The 11,318-nt window shown below is 36.3% G+C and overlaps 1 pseudogene; it reads left to right on the top strand.

The window, feature by feature from the left end:
- The window catches only part of LOC102486595 (vomeronasal type-2 receptor 26-like), a 19,177-nt pseudogene extending 10,902 nt beyond the window's left edge, over positions 1-8,275 (top strand).
- Positions 8,276-11,318: the final 3,043 nt, after the last annotated feature.

Below are 11,318 nucleotides of genomic sequence, written 5' to 3'. Positions count from 1 at the left end.
CACAGGAGAAGGGAGAAATCGCCACCCATGGGGAAGAGTAATGATGGAATTCTTTCTCCATCTCTGTTTTTATCTGGAATTTGGGACATAAACACAGATATGCCCAGTGGTTTTTTTTTTTTTCTAAATAATTATTTAACTTTATTTATTATTATTTTTAAAATTTGATCAGAGAGAAACAGAGAAAGAGAAAGGGAAAGTCAGAAAACAAGACATAAAGTCCAGAACTTGAACCACAGTCATCCATATGGAAGTCCAGTGCCTTAACCACCACATCACCTCCTGGCCCCTCTCCAGTGTGTTTTGTAAGTTGCAGCTACAGGACTCAAGATGCTGGCTAAGTCATGTGTGATTCAGCCACCTTAATCACACCACTCGCCAGCTGGCCCCACATGCACCCTTTATAAATAACCAAGTTTAGTCTTTAGTCTTAGACAGATTTTATTAGTTTGCCTTATGAAAATCCATGTACAAATCACTCTCTGGGAAACATCCTAGAATTTTTCTTATGGACTACAACCACTTCTTTATTGTTTTTAGGAAGAAAAAAGAGTACATCTCACATGAACTCAGTACTGGTGACCTCTCAAACCACACTGAGCCCATACAAAAAAGGATAGAGATGCTAAAATAGAAGGACTACTTGATAGATATAGACAGTCCACCTCTACAATAATGCAGTATTAATTTGTAAATCTTGCTTTTAATCCAGCTTCATCCATTTCTGAGGAAAAGCCAGTTGACAAACAGCATTGGGTACAGCATGCTCCTCAATGAAAAAAGAAATACGATACAGTATGATATCCACAATCTTGTGAGATTTCCTAATGACAGTGGGCTGTTGGTTCTAGTAGGATATTTTGTCTACAGGAGCACCCATGACCAAGTCTCGGTCATTGATGAAGAGATGATAAACTGGCCTGTTAGTTTCAAGGAGGTATGATGTCATTTATATATTAAATATATACAGAGGTATCTGAACAGAGTCCTGAAATGAAATTGTGTGACTATTTTTTGTGCTTTATCTGTTTTTGTTTTCAAATATTTTTATTTTTAAAATATTTTTATTTACATTTAATCACTATACATATTTACAGTGTACAACATGTCTTTTCTTAGCAAGAGAAATATACAGTGCATATCAGACAAGACAAAGACATTACCATATGCATTATCAGCAAATAGCTTTTTATTTTTGTGTCAATTATATTTACTTCATTTTCCTATGTTCCCTTCCCTCCCCGATTACCCACCCTCATATTTTCCCTAAAACTTCATCCTTACTCAGGTCATGATTTAATTCTACACACACATATATGTGTGTGTGTGTGTGGGTATATATATATATATATTAGGAAAACAAATTTATCTTACTTTAGCAAAAATCCAGATTATAAATACTTGAATATACTATAAGAAAGTAAATAACATGAGGACTTAGGACTTGATACTAAAATATTATTTTATTTTATTCATGATTTGGAGATAATTACTTAACTATATCATTAAAATGCTGTTTTTAAAAAATATCTGATGTGACAAAAACTCTTAAAACCAGACAACAAAGCCTAGAAGAAAAGCAGCAAAATAAATTTATATAAAAAACAATAGCTGATGTGAAAGGATTGTGCTATGTCCATTAGTTTTTCAGTGAATTAAACCACTGTTCCATCATAATATCAGGTTAATTATTATTAGAAACAACAACTTATCATAGTAAAACCATAAAACTCTAAGTAAATATTCTAGCAAATATTCTAGTAGATACTACTATCTGTAAGGGGGTGATTTCTCTCTTTCTATCTCTCTGTCTCTCTCTGTCTGTCTGGCAAGCACACGCGCCCTATAGCAAAAACCTCTCAAAAAACAAAAAAACAAAAACAAAAACAAAAACAAAAACAAAACAATAGCTGATATGAAAGGTGTGGTGAAAGCCAGCGTACCTGGTGGCTTGTTTTCTCAATTTCCATTTCTCTCTCCCTGTATTTCTGTTCAAATTTTAAAAGAATAAAATAATAAATAAAATTAAATAAATATTTTTTTATAAAATTAAAAATAGTAATAATACATAAAGAACAAAGGGAAGTATACTAGTTCTTTATTAGAAATCTATAAAGGGGGGCCAGCAGATAGCATAGTGGTTAAGGCTCTGGACTCCCACCCAGCTGATTGCAGTTTTGAGTCTACTATCTGTAGTATCTACAGTTGCCCTCCCTGCTACTATCCTTTCCAATCTTTTAGTTTCTAGTACAGAGTGCAGACATTCAGTATGTTTTATTTTTTAAATTTCTTTTATACATTCAATTACTACACTTCACTTAGATTGTAAATGTTTCAACATGATTACATTTCACACCAGTCCAGTTGGGGATACTATACACATTATTATCAAGAGATAATTATCCATATCTGTGTCCCATAAATGTCTTGCCTTTTATTTTTCTCCTAGTGTCTTTCCTCACATTCTCCTCCTCCTCCCACCCTCTTCCTACACTAACTCAGCATTCAATTTGCCAGTTCTCAGCTGGCCTCAGAATCCCAGAAGTGAATAAGTAACATTCTCATCATCCTGCTGGCACATGAGATTTAAGTTAACTTTTTATTGTGAACCTACTTATCACATTACTAGATATTTTAAAATCTAGAATCTAAAGTTTTCTATCCAACCAGATATGAGGACATAGTATAAATATTCTTGGGAACACAACTTTTCAGAATATTTACCTTGTAAAACCTGCAATCAGATTGCTTTGAAGAAAGGGATTACATAAGAGAAAAGAATGACACAATGGATTTTTTAGTTATGTATGGGGTAATGTAATTTGGTACCTTGGAAATATTTTGTAAATAATACATAAAGGGGGCTGGCAGATGGCATGCCAGTTAAAACACTGGACTCCCACATGGTTGACCACAGTTCTTATCCCGCACCTGGTGGCTTGCTTTCTCAATTTCTGTTTCTCTCTCCCTGTATTTCTGTTCAAATTTTAAAAGAATAAAATAATAAATAAAATTAAACAAATACTTTTTATAAAATTAAAAATAGTAATAATACATAAAGAACAAAGGGAAGTATACTAGTTCTTTATTAGAAATCTATAAAGGGGGGCCAGCAGATAGCATAGTGGTTAAGGCTCTGGACTCCCACTCAGCCGATTGCAGTTTTGAGTCCTGGAACCAGAGACTTGAAACTCATATCAGGCACATGTGCATGGTTGCCTCAAATCCTGAAAGGAGAATCAAGTGCGGATATCACCCCAGAGGGTGTTTTCTCACTTTCTCTGTTTCTCCAGCGAGTGCACGTACCCTATAACAAAAATCTCTTTCTCTAAAAACAAGCAAACAAAAAACAAAAGAAAGTCTAGCTAATATCAATGTGATGGGAGTTTAAATGATACAAAATGGTGAAGTATTAAAGGCAATAGTTTTCTATTTTTTCTCCTATTAATATTTTTTTACATATCTACCAAAATTCCTAAGTTCTATTTCAAAACTTGATGTTTCAGTAGCATTGATTTATTTTTTAAAAAAGGAGTTAAGATAACAAAGAGCTTGAATAGAAGAATTTTAATTTCCTCTGAGGCAAAGGAGTTGTTCAGAGAATGTTTACAAGATAAGTAATGGTGTTCCTTTATTTAAATCCCTGCATGTTGCTCACTACAGTATGTTCTGATTTTGACAGCATTAGTTCATTCATTTTCTCTGTATCAGTGTCTGTACATTCTGTTTCTTATAGGAAAAGAAACTTGGGGCCAGCAGGTAGTGTAGTGGTGAAGGCACTGGACTCCCACATGGCTGAACACAGTTTGAGTCCTCGACGGGCAGCGTGAATTTCACACACGGTGCATGTGCATTTGCACGAAGTAGCATGGACATGTTCCCTGATGGGTGATTTCCCACTTTCTGTGTCTCTGGCGAGCACACACACCCTATAGCAAACATCTCTCTCTCACACACACAAGAGAAATCAATGATATATCACCACCGTTCTTAATTCACATAATCATTGTTTTGGTTTATTTATTTTACAAACACTATTACTACCCTACTTTGTGTTAGCTGTTATCTGGCCATGCTCATTCTATTAGCCTCAACTTTGAAATGATTTTCAGTGGACACCCTTGCATTTTAGTGCTGGGTAAGACAGTGTCAATCTTAAATCTCATACTGGACCACATTAGTCTTGAAATAAAAGAGGTGTCATCATCAAGGCTACCTTTGGATGCCTTAAATTTTGAATCTGACTTTTATACCCAGATGATAAGCACAATGCAATTACCGATAAATTATTATACAAATTTTTAAAACTTTTTCAACCATGTTCAAACACCTGTGCAATGAAGACCAAATAATTGACTAATTTCAGAATATCACACTTTGAATTATATTGCAGAAAGTAAAAGAAACATAGTTTAAAGATTGAAGACTCAACATTCTAATAAATTTGAAATTTTAGCACCTCAAAATTTGCTGTCATACAAAACATAAAATAAAAAAATTATCAAAATAAAATGTGGTACTGTCAAATGTGAAATATGAAAAATTATAAGAAAGCATGCTTCTGTTTTTCCAATATATAAGAAATAAATATGATTTTGTTGTGGCATGAGATAACCAAGAATTGAGATCACTCAAGGAATAAAAATGTATGAGCCTTTATTTCTGACCAGGGACTGCCACCCTACAATGCAAGCAGGCAGTATCAAGGTGTCAGCCCTGTCTTGCAGTTCTGCAGAGCATTTAAGCACAAAATCCACAGGGGGGATTTCCAATCTTGAGGAAGGGTCTACACACCACCAGGTGGGAGGGATTCCAGGAAAGAGGAAGGGCTAAGGGCTGGGGGTTGCAGCTGTTGTACCCACAAGGGGAGTTTTGCAAGGGAAGGAAAGGCTGCAAAAATTTCTGGGAAGAATGCTGCAAGGATTGTGAAAACGCAAGGATACAAGGGGCACAATTTGCAGGTATAGTAAAATGGGCTTGCAAGCTTCTGCAAGCAGTTTACAGAAGCAGAACAGCAGTCAGTCTTTAGCTAACCAAGCTCATATTATGTCTAGTAATTTCTCTATATTGTAGTCTGCCACAGTTTGAATTCTTCCATAAGTATTATGCAATTCAATACTCATTTTTTGTGAAGGAATTGCAAAATCAAATAATTGTGCAAAACAAGAAATAAATATGCATGTGGGTGGCAAACCTAGTCCTGAAACAGAAGTCTGGAGTATCTGCTTACTCTTGGAATAGGAATAAGTAATGTAAGGAAAAAATTTGATTATCAATTTAATTCCCTTTTTTCTAAGAGCTATTTACTTAATTTTATTTATCATTGTTATTAACCTTAGCTACAGGTCACACACACTCACAAGAGAGAGACAAGAAAGAAAGAAATGGACCAACAGTTAGCGTAATGGCTATGATGCTGGACTCCCATGTAGACTGCAGTTCGAGTCCAGGACCTGGTGGCTTAAACTCACGCTGGGCTCATGTGCATGCATGCCCAAGATCCCGAGAGGAGAATGGAGGAAAAGGGATTGCGGCATGGCCATCCCCCCTGGGGGGGGGGGGATTTCTTGCTTTCTGTCTCTCTGTCCCTCTCTGTTTTTTCTGGCAAGCTCACACACTCTATAGCAAGAAAACCTCTCAAAAAAAAAGAAAGAAAAAAAGAGAAGAAAGAAGAAAGAAAGAAGAAAGAAGAAAGGAGAGAGAAAGAAAGAAAGAAAGAGGGAAAGAAAGAAAAAGAAAGAAATAGAAAGGGAAAGTGAGAAAGCTAGTTACTATGTCTCAAACTGCAATAAGTCATGTGGGAGTCTAGGATTTTTTTATTATTTTAATTTCTTTTATACATTCCATCAGTATACATCACTTAGCTTGTAAAGTGAATTTCCAACATGAATACCTTTCTCACCAGTTCAGTTAGGGATACCCTACATGTTATCATCAACAGATATTATTCCATTTCTGTGTCCCATAAAAGTCATGTCTCTTTATTTTCACTCTTAATGTCTTTCCACAGACTCTACTTCTCCCATCATACTACCACACTAGGATTTTGACTTTCATGACACCTGATGGTCCCCAGTGTAATCTAGGAGAAGATATTGGGTTGTTGGAAGAGTCATAATCTATTTTTAGTTTTTTTTTCTTTCCTATGGAAAAATGTGTCATGATTTTTTTTGACAGCCCAATACTATTGCCTTAGTATTACCAAAAGTAAACAAATACTGGAGAAAGTATTAAGTACACCACCTATTTTTGTAAAAAGAAGCAAATGTAATTGAAATACAGACATGCTTGTTCATTTCCATAATCTCTGTGGCTGCTTTCCTGCTACATAACAATAGAAGTGAGTATTTGCAATAGAGCCCACATAATGTATAAAGGCCTTTCAAAAAATTTTTACAAACTGTGCTTTCAGATGTATATAATTGGATACTTCAAAAAGAACACTCCATCTTTCTATCATATAATTATAATAGTAATTTCTCAAACAATTGCTATGTAGGAGCAATCAAATTCCATTTAAGATTTAAATGTTTTAAATTAAAACAATTTTCTGGGAACATCAGTTGCCATAGTGATTTTATTGCTAAACTCTCACATGGCTAACTGCAGTTTGAGTCCTGAATATGGTGCCTTGAAACTATGCTAGGCAGGTGTGCTTGCATGCCTAAGATTCTGAGAAGCAAATGGAGAAAAAGGGATTGTAGCATGGCCATCCTCCCAGAGGGCTATTTCTCACTTTTTCTCTCACTGTGTCTGTTTCTTTCTCTCTCTCTCACTCTGGCAAGCACACGTGCCCTAAGGCAAAAAAACTCTACAAAAAAACCCCTAAATCAAACCAATTTTCAACATTTACATAGGATTGTTTATGATAACATTGATAGAATAATTAAAATGTACTATGAGAAGAGTAGGTACACAAGTGACATGCTATATACAAGAAAAAATCTTAGAAATTAGAATAGAGATAAAAGGATATTTCAAGAGGACAAGGTAAAGTTCTTTTTCTCTGAATATTAAAAAAAAAAGTATTCATTTCTGTTGTAATGAACAAATATGAGAAGCCATGGAAATGTAAGGTTTATCATAAGGAAAGAGAGAAGAGATCTGGTATAAATCCTCATCATTGATAGCATTATTCAGAGCCACTAGATGGGCCAACCAAGATTCTCATATGCTGAGATCCAGCCTTAAGTAATTTTCGTGCTACCTTAAGCTGAAAAATTTCTTCCAGTGTCATCAACATATATCTTAGTATTACCTCAGGGCCTTTATCTCTACAGAATTACACAAAAGTTACCATTTCCTTCAACATGACAATCAATTTGTGTGATTTAATTGCTGGATCTTTGTTTTGTCACCAGATGCAAAGCAGTGTGTCCAGTGCCCAGTTCAAGAGTATCCAAACAGTGAAAGAACTCACTGTCTCCCCAAGCCTGTGACATTCCTGGTTTTTGAGGATGGTTTGGGGACAACCATGGCCTGTATAGCTCTGTGCCTCTTTGTTCTTACAGCTGTAGTTTTGGGTTTTTTTGTGAAGCACCGAGACACTCCCATCGTCAAGGCCAACAACCAGGCTCTCAGCTTTATCCTGCTCATCTCTCTCCTGCCATGCTTTCTCTGCTCCTTGCTCTTCATTGGCCATCCTGACACAGCGACTTGTGTCTTTCAACAAGTAACATTTGGCCTTGTGTTCACTGTGGCTATTTCCAGTGTTTTGGCCAAAACAATTACCGTAATTCTGGCATTCAAGGCAATGAAGCCTGGAAGAACCATGAGGTGGTTGCTACTCTCAGGGGCTTCCAACTCTGTCATTCCCATTTGCTCCTTGATCCAAATGATTATCTGTGGAATATGGCTGGGAACTTCTCCCCCCTTTGTTGATATAGACTCACATTCTGAGCCCAGAAATCTCATCATTGTGTGCAACAAGGGCTCAGTCACTGCTTTCTACTGTGTCCTGGGCTACCTGGGCTTATTGGCTTTGGGGAGCTTCACTGTGGCTTTCCTGGCCAGGAACCTGCCTGACACATTCAATGAAGCAAAGCTCCTCACATTCAGCATGCTGGTGTTCTGCAGTGTCTGGGTCACATTTGTCCCTGTCTATCACAGCACAAAGGGTAAATTCATGGTGGCTGTGGAGGTCTTCTCGATCTTGGCCTCCAGTGCAGGGCTCCTAGGCTGTATCTTTGCCCCAAAATGCTATATTATTCTGATAAGACCTGATAAGAATTCCTGGAAAGCTTTTAAAAACAGAAGAGTTTCCAAAAATATCTAAAGTTTGTAGCATAAGGCTGTTTCTTGATTTTTAGGGTTTTGAACCAAAAATGTACTGATTTTATATTCTCATATTGTAAAGTAACTGAAAATTACTGACTTCTTAAATTCATTGTTAAAACAATTCTTGTATACATCTCATCTCTTACAGTTATTATACTTTCAATTATGATTGGTTTCTTAGATTAATGGGTATTTCTTACATTATGGGTATTGATTAATGGCAAAATTTTAATTAATTATTTAGTATTTATTCTGTTCTCCTAGAAAATTTTTTCTTCTCTATAGTCAGGAATAATATCTTTAGTTCCATATCTGGTTTATTGATTTGTATCTTCTCTCTCTTTTCTAGAAATGCTTTCTTTATTTACCTTTATTATTTTGATTACTACTATTTATTTTAATTTGACCAGAGAGTGAGGGAGAGTGAGGATGCAAGCAACCAGGTCTGAGACTCAAATTGTGGTCCTCCATTTGGAAGTCCAGTGCTTTCAACTACCATGCCATCTGCTGGCCACTAAAATTCAAAAATGATGCCAAGAACATAGACTGGGAAAAAAACATACTTCAATAAATGGTGCTGGAGATAGTGGCTATCCATGTCAGAAAGAACAAATTACAAACTTATATGTAATACACAAATCAGGACAAGAGAAGAAAAAAAAGGGAAAATTCCTCAGGTATTGATCAGGGCACAGATTTTTTTGAAGAAGACCTGATAATCTTAGGCAACAAAAGCAAAAATATACAGCTGGACATTATAGCAAACTAAAATTATCCTGCATAGCAAATCAACAGGGTGAAGAGAAATGCTTCAGGTGTAAAGGTATTGTCAGTCTATTCATCTAATGAAGGATTAATATTCAATGTTTATAAGAATGTCTATGAGTCCAAACCAAAACCAAAAAATGATAAAAGAACACCCTGGTTGCAAAATTAAGTCAAGACATAAACATTTCTAAAGAAGGCATTTAATGGCCAACTATGTGGAAAAAAAAAAGCTCAATATCACTAATTACCAACAAAGTATAAATCAAAAACTACAATGAGGTTTCATTTTAGCCAAGTTAAAATAACCATTTTCTATGAGATAAGGAATAACGAATGTGAAGTGATAAAACATGACGCACTGCAATGTTAACTTACATGAGAAGGTTTAGAGTTTATATCTCAAGACCTCCAGGAATGTTCTGGGCATAAGTATACCCAAGATGTTGGACTGGATGAGCCTGGGGGTATATAATGTGTTGAGACACTTTTGGAAATGCCTGTTTCTCAATAGATCTCTTGTCCTCATTTTGTCTCTTTGACTAATAAAAAGAATAAACTTCTAAGCAGTCTTTTTTTTTTTTTTCAGGGTACTTTTGCCAGAAGGCACATGTGCTCATAAATGACACAGAAACAGAGAGAAGGAAAGTGAGAAATCACCATCCTGGTATATAATGTGTTGAGACACTTTTGGAAATGCCTGTTTCTCAATAGATCTCTTGTCCTCATTTTGTCTCTTTGACTAATAAAAAGAATAAACTTCTAAGCAGTCTTTTTTTTTTTTTTCAGGGTACTTTTGCCAGAAGGCACATGTGCTCATAAATGACACAGAAACAGAGAGAAGGAAAGTGAGAAATCACCATCCTGTGGGGGATAGCCATACCACAATTCATTCTCCTCTAAAGATTTTGACCACACACACACACACACACACACACATATACACATGCTCAGTTTGACTTATAAGCTGCCGGGTCTAAAATTCAAGCCATAATCAGTCATGCAGGAGTCCAGAGCCTTAACCACCACACCACCTGCTGGCCACTTTGAAACAATTTTTCAAAATAAACAATGCTGAGTAGTAGGTGGCATAATGAGGGTGCTGGATCCCACATGGTCAACTGCATGGATCAATTCCCGGACTGGATGGCTTAAAAAATGCACTGGGCTCCTACTTTTCTCTGAACTTTAGGTTTGTTTCTTGGGACTTTAAGAAGAACTTGCACCCCTTTCTACCCCATCTGGAGACCAGTTCAAGCCAACGGCAGTGCCGGACACCAGGCTGCATGTAGCTGCAGGCCCTAAAGGATGGGACCTGTGGCTTATCCTCCAACCCTTCCCCACTTGCCTTCGGACTCTCAGAATTTCAGAGCTTTGAATAGCACATGGTGGGCATTGTGCAATGTTTATTTTATTTTATTTTTTTTTACTCCTGAGGTGAAGCTTATTAGGTCAGTTGTAGGCTCACCACTCCCAGATCACTCAGGACCAGTGACAACAGTGCATGGGTAAGCAACAGGTAGGGAGATCAGAAAAGAGATCATTAATTTTCTAATTCTGCACACCTTTTAACACTCAGAGACAGACTGAATAAGTTAGGAAGGAACGTCTAGGTCACCAGATGACTAGGAACAATCACAGAGTCTCAAGAAATATGAGCAAACAACAAAAAGCTTCTCTCCCAAGGGAAATTGTCAAGCCCATATCACCCATAGTCAATATAATGAATATCATGGACATGTCAGATAAGCAATTCAGAATATTTGTAGTGACCAAACTGAGATGGAAGAGAAAAGAGACAATAAGCTCCAGGTGATGAGGAAGTCTTTTCATGATTTAAAAGTATAAATAGACACCTTAACAAAGAACAAGATGGAAGGTCTAGGGTTAAAGAAGGTGCTACAAAAGAATCAAATCCTCCCTTAAAAATATTAAAAGTAGATTAGATTAGGCAGAGGATCGAATCTCGAATGCAGAAGACAAAACATCTGACCTAGAAAACAGTTTCAAGAAAATTGAGAAAACAACTAAGAAAAGTGAGGATAATATACAAGGAGTATTGGATAACATCAAGTGCCCCAACATACAGAAAACTGGTATCTCACAAGAAGAAGAAAATAATAAGGGCATTGATAATTTATTCCATGAAATTTTGGAAGAAAATTTTCCAAATCTAGAAAGGCATTCAAATATCCAGGCCAAGAATACATAGGACCCCGAGCAGAATGAACCCAAGAAGATCCTCTCCAAGGCACATCATAACCAGATTGGCAAAA

This window comes from Tupaia chinensis, unplaced genomic scaffold (genome assembly GCF_000334495.1).
Source record: "Tupaia chinensis unplaced genomic scaffold, TupChi_1.0 Scaffold144487_1, whole genome shotgun sequence".
Lineage (NCBI taxonomy): Eukaryota > Metazoa > Chordata > Mammalia > Scandentia > Tupaiidae > Tupaia > Tupaia belangeri.
The sequence above is the reverse complement of the archived record's forward strand: the minus strand, read 5'-3'. Positions and strand labels throughout refer to the sequence as shown.